The sequence below is a fragment of the Pavona decussata genome, unplaced genomic scaffold, assembly GCF_977016875.1.
Source record: "Pavona decussata unplaced genomic scaffold, jaPavDecu1.1 SCAFFOLD_9, whole genome shotgun sequence".
Classification (NCBI taxonomy): Eukaryota; Metazoa; Cnidaria; class Anthozoa; order Scleractinia; family Agariciidae; genus Pavona; species Pavona decussata.
The window spans coordinates 2,022,414-2,038,181 of NW_028145432.1; the positions used below are offsets into that span (position 1 = coordinate 2,022,414).

The following is a 15,768-nucleotide window of genomic DNA, read 5'->3' on the forward strand; positions in this document are numbered from 1 at the left end:
ATTGCCCTATTTATAGTAAATACAGTCTTGTACATAAAATTGTAAATATTTCAACCTCTTTGTAAATAATTTACTTATTCAAAAACAAGTGATGCTTCAAGATGGTGGTGGTGCATGTTAATACGAAGCCTGCATTTAAGTGGCCATAATGAACCTTTTGTTTATTTTCTCATCTGAATCTAAACATCACCCTACGAACTTCAGTGAAAAAAATTTTCGATTTGCATTAAACATGAATTTTTAATGAATTTTATGAGACGTTCAAATTTGCCGCCATTTTGGCTCACCATTCACATTAGTCTCCTCTCGGTTAAGCAAGAGCTGTAACGTAGGTTCAGGAACACGTGACTTCAGCCTATCTCTGAATCTCACTAAAAACAAGTCGCGGTGTTTCTGCACGTTTCAAAAATGCCGGAATGATGTGTTGCAGCGAGATGTGGAAACATCAAAGACGTGAATGGAATAAGCATGCACAGGATTTCTTTCTTTGGCACCACATGCCCGCTGAGGAGACCGAAAGAAATGGATTGATTATGTGCTGGAGCAGAGGAAGATGTGGATGCCTGGAAAGACCTTGTCCTTGTGCTTGATGCACTTCAATGGCGAGGATTTCACAAGGCTGATGAATTCAGGTTTAAACTTAAAACATGAACTGAAGCAGGATGATATCGGCGTTTGTTTATCCTTCAAAACATGCTAAGCGAAAGGAAGACGAAGACCAAGAGCAACCTTCGAAGAGGAGAAGGGAAACGCGAATGGTAAGCTTTTGATAAATATTCACACCCGCTTGTGACATCCTAAGCGTTGTAACCTTCTGAGGTTTATAGTTTGACCTCACTGTTAATTCAGTCGCAAGTTCTATAAAATATGGCGTAATTGTTTTGGTTTATATTCTCATAAATCGTGAGATTCGCGAAGTCTCGTTGAGGCTAAGCTCTCAAAAAATACTAGCACAAATGCTAGCACTGATGTAAATAGATCAATGCGAGAACAGTCACACTTGGCGAACACAGAAAACATTGTAAACCACAATGTCGATAGGGTAGATAAACTGCAGCAAGAATTCAACGAGCTCAGACAAATATTGTACACACATGTGTTGCAGAATTCTCCAAACAATAAAAATGTTGAAAAGTATAACAGTCTTATCTCTGAAAACCTAACCACCACAATGGGGGATCAAAATAAAAAAAGGGCACAAAACAAATAACAAACGCAAAGAGCACAGAAAAAAATTGGCTAAAAAACGGATTGAGACATAGAGAAACAACGAGAAATTCATAAAGAAGAACCAACAACTTAGCCACAGCCAAGTCAGCGTTATTTCTAAAGGGGTCAAATTTGTCCCGACACCGCGACAGACGAGAATTACATTAGACGCCAACTCTTGTTAGACTTCAAACATTTCACAGGACATATGCGCCTGAAATACATACACTGTATTTCCCAAAGAAAATAAAGAACTGCATCTATTCTATGTCAAATCAGACTGGGAGCCACCGGTTCAAAAATCATTTGCCCTTGAAAGCTACTTGGATAGTGTGAAAATCCAATTGGCAGAGATTAAACCAATCGAATCTAAAAATAACCTGTCACACAACGAATATAAAGCTCTCACAGAGCTAAAAAAGAACGCTTACATTGTTCTAAAAAAGGCAGACAAAGGTACAACTGTCATCATGAATAAGTGTGATGAAATACAAGAAGCTCAAATTCAACTCGACAACAGAGAACATTATAAACCTCTCCAAAATCCCATAACAGTGGAAACATCACAAAGAGTTCACGAGCTTGTCGCACAATTGCATCAAAATAACTACATTGATGACATGACAAAGAAATGGTTTTCTCAAACGTGCGATCTGCTAAGAATACCAATATTTCACACCCTCACTAAGATCCACAAACAAAATCAGGCCAGAAGACTGATAATTTCAGGCTGTGAAGGCCCTACAGAAAGATTATTATTTTTTGTGGACAAATTACTTTAGCCCATTGCACAGAAAAAGAAATTGTATCTAAAAGATACAACGGATTTCATAAACTTCATAGAAGAGACAAAGCTCTCTCAAGATACTATCTTAGTATCAATTGTTGTAACAAGCTTGTATACAAATATACCACAAGAGGCATTCCACAGCAATAAACCTCCTATACCGTCACACTACCTCAAAGAAATGCTTAAACTTATCCTTCAGGAAAATTCATTCCAATTTGTTGGAAACAATCATCTTCAGACCCATGGAACTGCAGTGGGTACAAAAATGGCCCTTGCATTTGCAAACATCTTTATGGCAGATATTGAAACAAACATGGTAAGTCAAAGCAAAACAAAACCAATAGAGTGGAAACGTTTTATTGATGACATTTTCTCACTGTGGGACAGTGACAAAAAGGAAATTAACCTGTTTATTGAACAAGCCGACAACTTCCATCCTACAATTGAATTTACGGCCAAAATTTCAGAGAACAAGACAAGCTTTCTCGACACAATTATTTTTAAAGGAGAACGTTTCAGAAATGAATCGATCCTTGACATCGGTACACATTACAAGCCTACTGAAACCTTTCAGTATACACATTATACCTTGAGCCTGAGGCAAAGCACTGAGACTACTGAGAACAAATTCTTCTGAAACAAAGTTCGAAGAAAGTATCTCCAATTTTAAATCGCGCCTCATAACGCACAGATACCCCAACAAGATGACACAGACAACGTTATCAGAAGTCAACTTTGCCGAAAGGCAGTCGGCTCTACAACAAAAGAAAAACTCATAAACAAATCTTGCCTTTTGTTAAAACATACCACCCATCGGTGCGTAACCTTAACAATATATTGATGCAAAACTGGAAGTTAATACAAAATCAGCCTTTGTTGAAAAGCATATTCAAAAATCCACCAATTATATCCTACAAGAGAGGACATTCTCTTAAGGACATGCTTGTTTGGGCAAAAATATACGGCAGCGTTCATAAAAATGTACACAACATAACGCAGTGAGTCATTCAGGCCTGTCATTTCTATTATTATCACAGCATAACACATGTCCTTCCTGTAGTTCCGTGAGAACAATGTCGCTAGTCAGCGCTTCACAGCAGCCTTCAAGCTCCTTGCAGCGGTAGCACTCGCTGATATTTGCTAGCAGATCACGGCTACAGTTACCACAAGTACACCTGCATGGAAAATAATTCATTTGAAGGTATGTGAGTACTTGGCCATTGTTTTGATAGATGATAATGAAGAGCGTGTATGCAAAATGCAAAAAAGGTGAGAATTTACCATTCACCAACATGCACTTTATTCTCCAAGTGTTTCGTTAAATCTTCCTCGAGTCGTCGCTTCTCCTCTTGTTCCTTGCGATATCTTTTTAGCCATTCTTCGTTTGCTATTGGCTCGTCCGCGTACGGTTCGAGTGTATCATCATCTTCACACGTATTACTTGTTTTGTGGACGCCATCTATCACCTCGACTTCGACGCTTTCAAATTCATCCTGGCTGCTCTCTTTAGCGGTTTCCTCACTTTCCGTGTCAGATAAGTTTTCTGCCATGGAATATACTTATTTGGAGCTAATTTTTTCCTTCCTACCAGTGAATCTGATGATTTTCTTCTGCCGCAAATGGACTTTACTGAATGTCAAGTTAGTGCATAGAAACGAGAGTTACTGAGTCTACGTCACAGACTATGTCACGTGGCCCTATTGTGAGCCCGTTGGCATTCTTATCAGCATTCTTATAAGAAAATAAAAAAATTTGCTTATGGGCACTTTAAACCTTGTTATTCTTCTGGTTTACTTAACAAGTTTACTTGACTTAAACACACTTAACGACATTTCAAATGATACAGAATCCAATGGTAAGCTTTGCCTGGATTTTTCGACTGGCATTTACTGTCTGTGGTCAAATTAGGTTCTTGGCAGCGCAGATCACACGAGGTGGAGGAGGCATCCTGTTAGCAGTTCGAAATATAGTGCCATGTGCTAGAAGGCCTGATATTGAAACTTCAGCTGAAATTGTTGTTTGCGAGCCTCATCCATTGTGCAAGAAAAAGATCTTATTGGCTGTTTTTTACCGCCCCCTCTTCTGACTACCTTTACCTGAAAGAATTCACAAAATTTCTGGACAAGGCTTTCAAAGCCAAATTTGATCAACCTTTTGATTGTTGGTGATTTCAATCTACCCAAATGTAAACTGGGCCACCGTGACTGCCTCTACCAATATTGTCAGATGCATACTCTCCTTACTAAAGCAATTAAGGGTCATTTTCTTTGATCATATGTTGGATTTAAAGCTCACAAATATTCAAATATTCCAGACAAGATTTCTAACATCAAAAGATTTCAGGACATTTTGAACTCAGATCACAAACTTATTGAATTTAGTATCAATCTTCGAATCAAAAGCCGACCTCAAATGAAACAACGATTATAACTTCAAGAAAGCTGACTGGAAGGGCCTCAAATATTCACTCAGCTTAATTAATTGGGACTTGTGCCTTGAGAAAAAATGACATAAATGCCTCACTTATTAATTGGTCTGATGTATTTCTCACGGCTGTTGACCAACACATTCCAACATGAAAACCTCGAAATGCAAATGAGCACCCATGGATTGACCAGGAACTTCTGAATCTGATTAAAGTAAAAAATAAACTGAAAAAAGCGGTTATCAAACGTGGAAGTATTTTAGACCACGATCGGTTCAGACAAGCAAGACGGGAGGTTAAGAAAAAGCAACATGCCGCTAAACTGAATTAATCGCTTTTCACTAATACCAAATGCTTTTGGTCTTTAGTTAAATCCATGACCAAACAAAATCAATCACCCAGTTTCCTGAGAGATGGTCAACACTTTGTGACGATTAACAAAGACAAAGCAGACTTGCTCAACACCTTTTTTCAATCAGTAATCAGTTCTAACGATGGTACTTCTGAATCCTACCAAGGGCCATCTGCTATGCATGCTTTGTTAAATCCGCCTTACAAAATTAGAGGTAACTTAAGTCCTGGAAAACATTGATGTAAAGAAAGCGCCTGGTCCTGACAACATTCCTGGCAGATTGCTGAAAGAAACTGCGCCTGAAATCGCTTCTTCTATCTGTTGTTCGTTTAACTTATCGCTGTTCCTAAGTTTCCTGATCAGTGGAAACAAGCTAACGTATGTCCTGTTTATAAAAATGAAGATCGCACATTAACCAAGAACTACAGACCAATTTCACTATTGTGTAGTGTCTACATGCCTAGAAAGATGTGTCTTCAACAGCTGCTATACCCACATCTCATCACAGCTCTACCACCTGCAACATGAATTCCTCAGAGGACAGTCTGCTATCACTCAGCTTCTCCAGGTCTACCATGAAGTGATTGAACCCTAGCTAAAGGCAAGGAGATTGACATAGCTTCTCTAAATCATTTGACAAGGTCCCTGACTGTACTTCGTTGCATAAGTTATCTCACTTTGGAATATCTAGGCAGTTATTCAACTGGCTTTGGAGCTATCTTTCTGATAGATATCAACGAGTAGCACTACAAGGAACCTATTCTGAATGGCTCCAAGATTTGTCTGGTGTTTAGCAAGGATCCATACTGGCCCTCTGTCCTTCCTTGCCTACATAGATGATGCAAGACTTTGAATATCTCTAGAAAGAAATTGCCTACAAAAAGAGAATACCATCTTAATAGTGCCCCACTGGCAACAGTCAGCAAAATTAAGACTCGGGCATATCCATCGCCAACACTCTCCAATGGTCTCAACACATAAAGCAGATCTCCTCAAAAGCAAACCGTACTCTTGGCCTTATTCATAGGATCGGTAGAGATATTACTGATATTGATACCAAGAACCTTCTGTACTGCTCAATTGTTCATCCACAATTAGTGAACTATGGTCACCGTACAAATCAAAGGGCAAACTACTGCTAGAAAACGTCCAGCGCAGAGCCGCAAAGTTTATTTTGAATTATCCAAGGGATATGTCCTACAGGGATCAGCTGCTCAAACTTTCCCTACTACCACTAGGATATAGAAGGAAAATGAAAGACTTGATACTTATCTATAAAGCTACAGCAGGCCATGTGGATCTGGGCCACCAAGACATTTTTTGTCAAACCGTAATTCAGCAGAGAATGCGCAATGCGCAATGGGTTAACCTGGCTCAAAACGATCTTGTTGGGATGAACTTTTTCACCCTAAGAAAGGTTGCAAAGACCTCCTCTGAAATTGAACCCATTCATCGTTCTCACCGCAGAAAAATGAAATCTTAAAGCGTGGAATATCTTTTTAAGTGTCTTGGCGGCACATGTGATAGACGTGTTTATCACAAAAAAAAAAAAGTGAAAAAGTCTACTAGATGTCCTGCTCCGAGGCAGGACAGCACTGCCTTTGAAGAATGGCCACGAAAAGACCTTAGATGGCCGCTTACGACCATCTGGGTCGCATGCGGCCTGGTCACCAATGACAGGATTTTGACAGAATTTGAGCTTATCAACACAGGAATGACCACACTGCAACCTGGGCCTTATATGCCAATACCTTACTTACATGTACTCATTTTTTCAAGAAAACACAAACACAAACCTGGCGTTTCCCGTAAGCATGATCCTTAAGGGCGGTCAGAAATCTTTCTATTAAATACTATCAGTTGCATCTAAGCATGGACACAAAACAAAAAAATATGTTCTAATAGGGCGCTAGACGTGACGTGTTTTGTTGCCAATCATTTGAAGTTTGACAGCCGTTAAGCAAACTGTCGCACCAGGGCCCAGTTGTTCAAAGCCAATGTGTGGTTCCAGAAAATATCCATACCTCCCCCACGGAAGGGATTGGAAATTCCAGAGGGGTGGCAGGGTCAAGGGTCCAGGAAATTCCTGAGGAGGGGGGAGGAGGGTGGTGTATAAATCATATATTTGTTTTTTCCAGACCGACCGGTTCCATAATTCCGATATGTTCAATTTTTGTTTGTTTGCATTTTGCTCCCGAGACGCTGACGCAAAAATAAATGAATTAAGCTTGATTTCTGTCGCCTCTCGAGTCCGGTCATTTTCCCGAACAGCGGCCGGTAAGCAAAGCCCATGTTTTGGAAATAAGACGAGTAAATCCTGTAAATTACACTCCCTTGAATGTTTGCCACACATATTTAACTAGGTACTTCTGTCACTTCGAACTATATAGTCCAGCTGCTAACGACCAGAAATGTGCGTTTTATGATAAAAGCATGAAATTTGGCAGGCTTACAAACCTCTGTGAGAGAAATATTTCCTGATATGGAGCCATCCCAAATTAACACCCAGAGTCACGTACAGCGCATGTCAAAAAATGGTATGTAAAGCCTTCACATGGAAACGAGGCAGATTTAAAATGCTGATTTCCTGGCGTTTCTTGGACAACTATGTTTAGTTTCTTGCTTTCTATTATTAGAGCACTTTATACGATACTTTTGACTATAAAAGCAAGTCACGTGACTGATCACGTGACTGTTTTCCATTCGATTAACAGCATAGCATTAAGCAACTAGTAAGATTTAACAATCCCTCTTTTTCAGCAGAAGTTTCTTCGATGCCAGATGATTTGAATAATTTTCAACCATTCTCTGAATTCTAAAATAAACTCATTAAAAATGTATACCTCGAAGCACACAATTATGCATGCACAAAATTGGAGCGTCGGGAGTTGCATAAAAACGAGACTGACACATTTACATGGGTTTTGTTAAGATAATCTGCTTGGATTAGGCCCTGCGCCTAAGAAACGATCGATGATTTCCGAGTGAAAAAAAAAAATTGGCCGCTTTTTTTTCCCTAAGTAGAGGTTACCAAATACTATTTCAAAATAAACACCCTTCTGAAAGTCAAAGCATTATACAAAAAAAGCTGATATCTTCTCCAGTGAGCCATCGTCATCATCGTTCGCCTCTCAAGGTCGGTACGCACGTAACAACTGTGCTCCAAACTTCACAGTCCACCATAGCGTTCCCTAGATCTGACCTTTCTATCCCTGAGTCCCTGGTAATCACGTTGGGAAAGGACAATCTTCTGGAGTGGATAGGGCCACTTGACTTCCGTAGTAAGAGGGACTGGGCAATCTCACCCATAGCTCTCTGGCAATGATCGGCGAATTAAAGTTGCCGCTTGGCGAGCTTCTGGGAGAGTGTTAGAAGATTTACGTAAATGCTCTTGTCAACGTGTGGCATGCTCAGAAAAGTCAATGCTGTGAGCACATGGGAGTAGATTGGTTTGTGTCCCATCAAGCCGTTGTTGTTGACGCGAAGTTAGTGTCCACGTCTTGGAACCGTAAAGCAGAATTGGCTCAATCAACATATTAAACAAATAGTTTTCTCTTCATTAGCAAGGTTGGAATGTTATATCTTGTTGAGCTTATTACGCGCATGCTAGAGCTTTACGGGACTTCACATCCTTTTGTCAATAGATCATGTATGAACAAACATATTTGAAGTCGTCGACTTGAGTGATCATTGCGCCTGCTAGTGAGAGCAGGTTACACTTCGGAGTAGTAGAAATGAACTGGTCATCTGCAAAATCAAGATCTGTCGGATACTTTGCACGGTGCCTCTGGCTACGTTTGGGATCGATTTGTGCGCCCTTTTCATTGATGGTGTGTAGTGAGAGGAGGAGAACATAGTCCAGCACAATGATGAATAGGAATGCTGCTAAAGTTAGCCGGCAAGTCTTGTGAAGGCTCGGCGATCAAGCTCATCTTGTATGCCTGGGACCTTAAGGGAAAAGTGTGGGTTTTTTTCCTGTGATAAAGCAGACTTCCCTTCAGGATTACATGCTCATTCAAATCTTGAAGTAGACAATAAAGTGAGAGAATGTGCCATCCTCTTGAAAGAAGTTTTTAGCAAAGTTATCTATTAGTGACATATGATACCAAGCGCCAGGTCTCCCTGAACAATCAGATGCGGCAGTCAAAGTCCCCCAAGGATACCACCTACAGATCCATCGAAGAGATAGTATCTGCTGAACTGATTGGCAATTGCACATTACCAAGGGTTAACTGTGTTTTGACCTTGCAAGACTCCACTCAGCCAAATTGGAAGAATGTGGAGTAGAACCTGCCAAAGTCAGCACTTCAGATTTGAAGGATAGATAATTAGAAGACCTTCCAGATCTAAACGCACCCTCTCTCAACGAAGAGACATCTTCATGCCTAATGCATACCATCTTGCAAAAGCTTCAAAGATTGTGCGAGTAGATATTCTGTACCTTCAGAAATCCTTTGAATGAACGATTTCCCACAAACCGCCAAAGTGATGCTATTCCATCAACTCTGAAGACCCTTGTAAACATGATTAACAAAGGCCCCATATTCCATCCGTGGCCCGGCCTGTAGAGAGTGACTCAAATTAAGCTGGTATGATCCTCTCTCATCTTGTCATCTTTAACAGCATCTCAAGCAGTCAAAATCCCTCTTCTGCAGTGTAGTTTCCGCCATGCAAGGGAAAGGAATGTCCTCTCCTCCGCCTAATCTATGGCTTAAAGATCTATGGCGCAACAAGGAAGCAACGTCTTATCAATGCTACGTTTGGCGTGGGCTTTGCATTTCTTATGACAGACATCTTGCTTTTCCCGATATCGCAAACGGTGCATGTACACAGTTTGAAAAGAATGGCGTTGCATGTCCTCCAGAACTGTGAGGTGGTCTGTTTACAACTGCTGGACCTTGTACTAGGAAAATATAGATTAAAACCTAAGCTCCACAAGTGCACACGATTCATTCCTGGCAACAGCTCTCTCTCTCTCTCTCTCTTGTGCAGCTCCAACAAATGAGGAACCCGGGGTGGATAGTGGGATAAATACTGTACCTTTACACACTGTACACTGTGCAAATACTCTTCCTGCAGCCTCTGAAGCCTCCAAAGGGACACAAATTTCAGCCAACTTTCTTGAAGTACCTTCGCCAGTTTTAAGGGAAATTTAACTTTAACAGTTCCCAAGACTACAAGCCATATAAAGCTAGATCTTGACATTTCTGTGCATGCGTTAATATGTGTTTCTGGGTGAATATTTCTAATGACTTAAAATCGGAATTCACGTAGAGAATGGTCAAAAATCATTTCAAGTCATTTGGCATCCAAGTACTTTCCGATGAGGAGGAAACATTTATTAAATCTTAGCCATCTAATCAGTTGCTGATGCTCTGCTGTTCATCAAAGACAAAACAGTCACGTGACCTTTTTATATTCAAAGGCACTATATTATAATAATAATAATGTTTATTTCTTATATTGCGCAGTCTAACATGCTATAGAGATATGATCGAATGCGCATTACAAAATCTTAATATAAAGTAATGAATGGCTAATCTAAATAATAACAACAATAATAATTTACAATCTCCGGAAAAAACAATAAAATTAAAATATGACTTAATAAGAGAACTAATAAAAAGCTAATTTAAAAAGATGTGTCTTTAGTAAAACTTTAAAAGTATTCAATGATTGGCATTGTCTGATTTCCAAAGGGAGTCGGTTCCATACTTTGGGCGCGACATTTTCAAACGCCCTATCCCCTAGTGCCTTTTTGTTCTATAGGTATTATCCATTAGAAGTATGCCCCGGTGTGATCTCAACTGGTACCGCGAGCTGTCATTGATTTTTATCAAGTCTAAAAGATACTGTGGTGCGACGCCATAGATACATTTGTGAACTAACATTGCTATCTTGAATTCTATTCTGTGGGTAACCGGAAGCCAGTGCAGGTTGATCAATGATGGTGTGATATGATCATACCTGGATACAGTACATACCAGCCGAGCTGCCGCGTTCTGTAGGCGTTGCAGCTTACCAAGATGAACAGCGGGCGTACCATACAATAGACCGTTACAATAGTCTATTCGTGACAATATAATAGCCTGTACAATGGACTTCCTATTGTCATATGATAAGTACTTTCTAATGAGCCGGATGTTGTGTAGATGGTAATAAATAGACTGACATATGCTGTTAATATGTGTGGTCATATTCATGTTTGCATCAAACCAAGCACCAAGATTTCTAACAGAGTGGACAGCAGAAACCTTTACCTCACCTACTTGCAAGTCATTTATCGTAACCTTGTTTAACTGTGTACGTGTACCTATAATAAGAAACTCGGTCTTAGCATCATTCAGCTGAAGTTTGTCCTGGACCATCCACGTTCTTATGTCCCTGATGCAAGCTTGTAAAGCGTCAACAGCATGCGTCTCAGTAGCAGAACCATCTGGCTTAAATGAGATGTATAGCTGCGTATCATCAGCATATACGTGAACATTAGGGAGATGGGGTTCAACAACATCGAAGAGCTTACTTGCATACAGCATGAAAAGTAAGGGACCTAGACATGAACCTTGAGGTACCCCTTATGGCAGATCAAAGTCAGTCGAATAGCTCCCGTTAATCAGGATTCGCTGTTTCCTGTCTGATAAATACAAGTGAAACCATTTGAGAGCGGTACCTGTAATTCCATACGTCACGTACAGGCGATTCAGCAACACTTGGTGGTCAATCGTGTCGAATGCTGCACTCAGATCTAACAATACCAAGAGAGTAACTCGTTGATTGTCCATTGCAGTTAGTATGTCGTTCTGTATCTTCAGTAGGGCAGTCTCTGTGCTGTGACCCAGCCGATAGGCTGACTGGAGGGTGGGATACAAGCCCGACTGAGTAACGTGATCGGTTGTCTGATCATAAACTGCCTATTCAACCAGTTTGGAGAGGTATTGTAGATTACTCACAGGTCTTAAATTGGATAAGGAAGTCCCTTTCTTGGTATTCTTCAGTCTTGGATCCACGAGGGCCGTTTTCCAATCAGATGGAAAGTGTCCCAAGAAGAGAGAAGAATTCACGACATTAGTGATGATAGGGAGAAGCGTATCGGACATGCCGACTACTAAATTGGTCGGCATAGGATCGAGTTGACAGCTTTTCTTCGATGATCTACTGACCAGCTTCCTCATATCTTCCACAGAGTACGTATTGAAATGATCTCTATGTGCTCTAATGATTGAAAGTGAGTAACTAAACAGAGAAGCCAAAGAAACGCCAGGAATTCAGTATTTTACGTCAGCCTTGCTTCCATGTTAAAAGGCTTTATATGCCATTTTTCTGACATGCGCATTACGTGGCTCTGGGTGTTAATTTGGGATGGCTCCATATCAGAAAATGTTTGTCTCACAGAGGTTAGTAAGCCTGTTAAGTTTCATGCTTTTATCATTAAACGAACAATTGAACCATTTTTTGGTCGTTAGCAGCTGGACTAATATCACCTCTGCTGGCAGACATTTACGTCGCATTTTTCGTTGTCATTCGCCAGCATGAAAAAATATTGTTTGAACTGAATTATTACGTCAACATTGAACCATAGTGACCGTACGTAGTAATTTGGAATCGACAGAAAACAGTTCTCTTATCCCCACTAATATAATACTTTGAGAACTAAGTAAAAACACGGTAAGAAGTTATAGTTCAGGAGGCAAATATTATTTGTCAAAATTTACATTTTTAGCCACGTGCGATATAAATCAGATAAATAAACAACGTCTTGTTTCTTCACGAATTTTAACTCAAATTTTTGCATAACACACGGAAAAAATTTCTTCGATACCCATGGTAAATCACGTTAACGACTAAATCATTACATTTGTATATTACAAAAGGCATCCCAGGTAATTCATAGGAAGTGTGACTAGTGTGTAACGCGATTCATTATTCATGCACACAATTTGGTTTACAGAACATTCCGGCATGTGCGCTGAAATGTTTTTGAACGCATGCATGCTTTTCGGCTAAACCTTGAATGAACAAAATCTATACCTGTAAAGATTTTATATCTCTGCCAGGTCTCCAGAGTAGGCAGTTTACAAAAGTCTAACAAAGTCATAAATAAAAGAAAAATAATGCAAGTTCCGAAATCGGCGAAATGTCAAATTTTGACCGTCCGGGAAGCTAAATGTGTGGTTCCAGAAAATATCCATACCCCACCCACGGGAGGGATTTTTTTTTATGGCCCCTCCTCCCCTCTGGATTTTCCAAAATCAGCCCACAAAATATACCCCCCCTCCCCTCCGGAAATCCCAATTTTTCCGCACACCCCCTGGAAATATTTCTATTGCTAGTAAAAGCAAGAAATAAGCTTATTTATTGCTCAAGAGGCCAGATTTTGATGCTAACCTGTGTTTAATTTTCTTGTTAATTAGCGTATACGAGCAGAAGTCGCGTGCTGATGTACTTATCAAAAATGCATATCATCATGACCAATTCGGCTTCATTATCCTGACTAAACAGCAACACTTCAATATAAACGAACAGATAACAAAATGCAAGTTCGCATTCAAGGGCGCTGGGGAAAGAAACGCTTTGCACTAAACCAGTAAAAACAAAACAATCAAATTTTCGTGCATATTTATGTATTTTCAGAAAGAACATGGTGTCTCAGATTACATGGAAAATCTAATCTTTCTTTTCGAAGATTCCGCTGTTTTTTCAATGCTTTCCAATGAAATAAGGTTCTCCCAGCTGTTCCTCTATAGTAACTGTTATTTTTGTGTCACGAAATAAAACTTTCAATCTTGTCTTGCTCTCGGAGTTATATCTCTGCCAGGTCTCCAGAGTAGGCAGTTTACAAAAGTCTAACAAAGTCATAAATAAAAGAAAAATAAGGCAAAGTAATTATCGAATAAAGAACACTAGTTGCCAATTAAACCTTCTCCAAAAAACAAACTTGAAAGTAAAAATTTTGTCACATGGCCGATATTTGATGAGTGTATATAATATGCGAGCCAGCGAGGCATGCGAGGCAGACGTGCGAGGCATGAACACCCCTGGCCTGCGAACAGCAGATGTATTTCCGGTTGTCGCTTCTCTCGGCGGGAGAGAAGCGACGACCGGAAATACGTCTGCTGTTCGCAGGCTAGAACAACCCCCAACATAAATGCTAACCGTTAAGCTAACCGGGGAGCTATTTAATCTAACCTGTCAGTGCTATTTCCGGTCGTCGCTTCTCTCGGCAGGAGAGAAGCGACGACCGGAAATACGTGTCACGAAATAAAACTTTCAATCTTGTCTTGCTCTCGGAGTTCACTCGTACAGTGTAATTCAATCTTTTCCCGCCACAATATTTAGCTTCCCGGACGGTCAAAATTTGACATTTCGCCCATTTTGGAACTTGCATTATTTTTCTTTTATTTATGACTTTGTTAGACTTTTGTAAACTGCCTACTCTGGAGACCTGGCAGAGATATAAAATCTTTACAGATATAGATTTTGTTCATTCAAAGTTTAGCCGAAAAGCATGCATGCGTTCGAAAACATTTCAGCGCACACGCCGGAATGTTCTGTAAACCAAATTGTGTGCATGAATAATGAATCGCGTTACACACTAGTCACACTTCCTATGAATTACTTGGGATGCCTTTTGCAATATACAAATGTAACGATTTAATCATTAACGTGATTTACCATAGGTATCGAAGAAATTTTTTCCGTCTGTTATGCGAAAATTTGAGTTAAAATTTGTGAAGAAACAAGACGTTGTTTATTTATCTGATTTATATCGCACGTGGCTAAAAATGTAAATTTTGACAAATAATATTTGCCTCCTGAACTATAATTGTCTTACCGTGTTTTTACTTAGTTCTCAAAGTATTATATTAGTGGGGATAAGAGAACTGTTTTCTGTCGATTCCAAATTACTACGTACGGTCACTATGGTTCAATGTTGACGTAATAATTCAGTTCAAACAACATTTTTCATGCTGGCGAATGACAACGAAAAATGCGACGTAAAAGTCTGCTAGCAGAGGTGTTATAGTTCGAAGTGACAGAAGTACCTAGTTTAAATATGTGTGGCAAACATTCAAGCAAGTGTAATTTACAGGATTTACTCGTCTTATTTCCACAAGGTGGGCTTCGCTTACCAGCCGCTGTTCGGGAAAATGACCGGACTCGAGCGGCGACAGAAATCAAGCTTAATTCATTTATTTTTGCGTCCGCAGCTCGGGACCAAAATGCAAACAAACAAAAATTGAACATATCAGAATAATGGAACCGGTCGGTCTGGAGAAAACAAATATATTATTTATACACCACCCTCCCCCCTCCTCCTCTGGAATTTCCTGGACCCTTGACCCCACCACCCCTCTGGAATTTCCAATCCCTTCCGTGGGGGAGGTATGGATATTTTCTGGAACCACACAATATTGTGGCGGGAAAAGATTGAATTACACTGTACGAGTGAACTCTGAGAGCAAGACAAGATCGAAAGTTTTATTTCGTGACACAAAAATAACAGTTACTATAGAGAAACGGCTTGGAGAACCTTATCTCAATGGAAAGCATTGAAAAAACAGCGGAATCTTCGAAAAGAAAGATTAGATTTTCCATGTAATCTGAGACACCATATTCTTTCTGAAAATACGTAAATATGCACGGAAATTTGATTGTTTTGTTTTTACTGGTTTAGTGCAAAACGTTTCTTTCCCCAGCGCCCTTGAATGTAAACTTGAATTTTATTATCTGTTCGTTTATATGAAGTGTTGCTGTTTAGTCAGGATAATGAAGCGGAATTGGTCATGATGATATGCATTTTTGATAAGTACATCAGCACGCGACTTCTGCTCGTATATGCTAATTAACAAGAAAATTAAACACAAATTAGCATCAAAATCCGGCCTCTTGAGTAATAAATAAGCTTATTTCTTGCTTTTACTAGCAATAGAAATATTTCCAGGGGGTGTGCGGAAAAATTGGGATTTCCGGAGGGGAGGGGGGGTATATTTT

At 39.8% G+C, this 15,768-nt stretch overlaps 1 pseudogene; it reads left to right on the forward strand.

The window, feature by feature from the left end:
• The first annotated feature begins 2,177 nt into the window (after positions 1-2,177).
• LOC146488527 (uncharacterized) lies at positions 2,178-10,220 on the forward strand (annotated as a pseudogene).
• Positions 10,221-15,768: the final 5,548 nt, after the last annotated feature.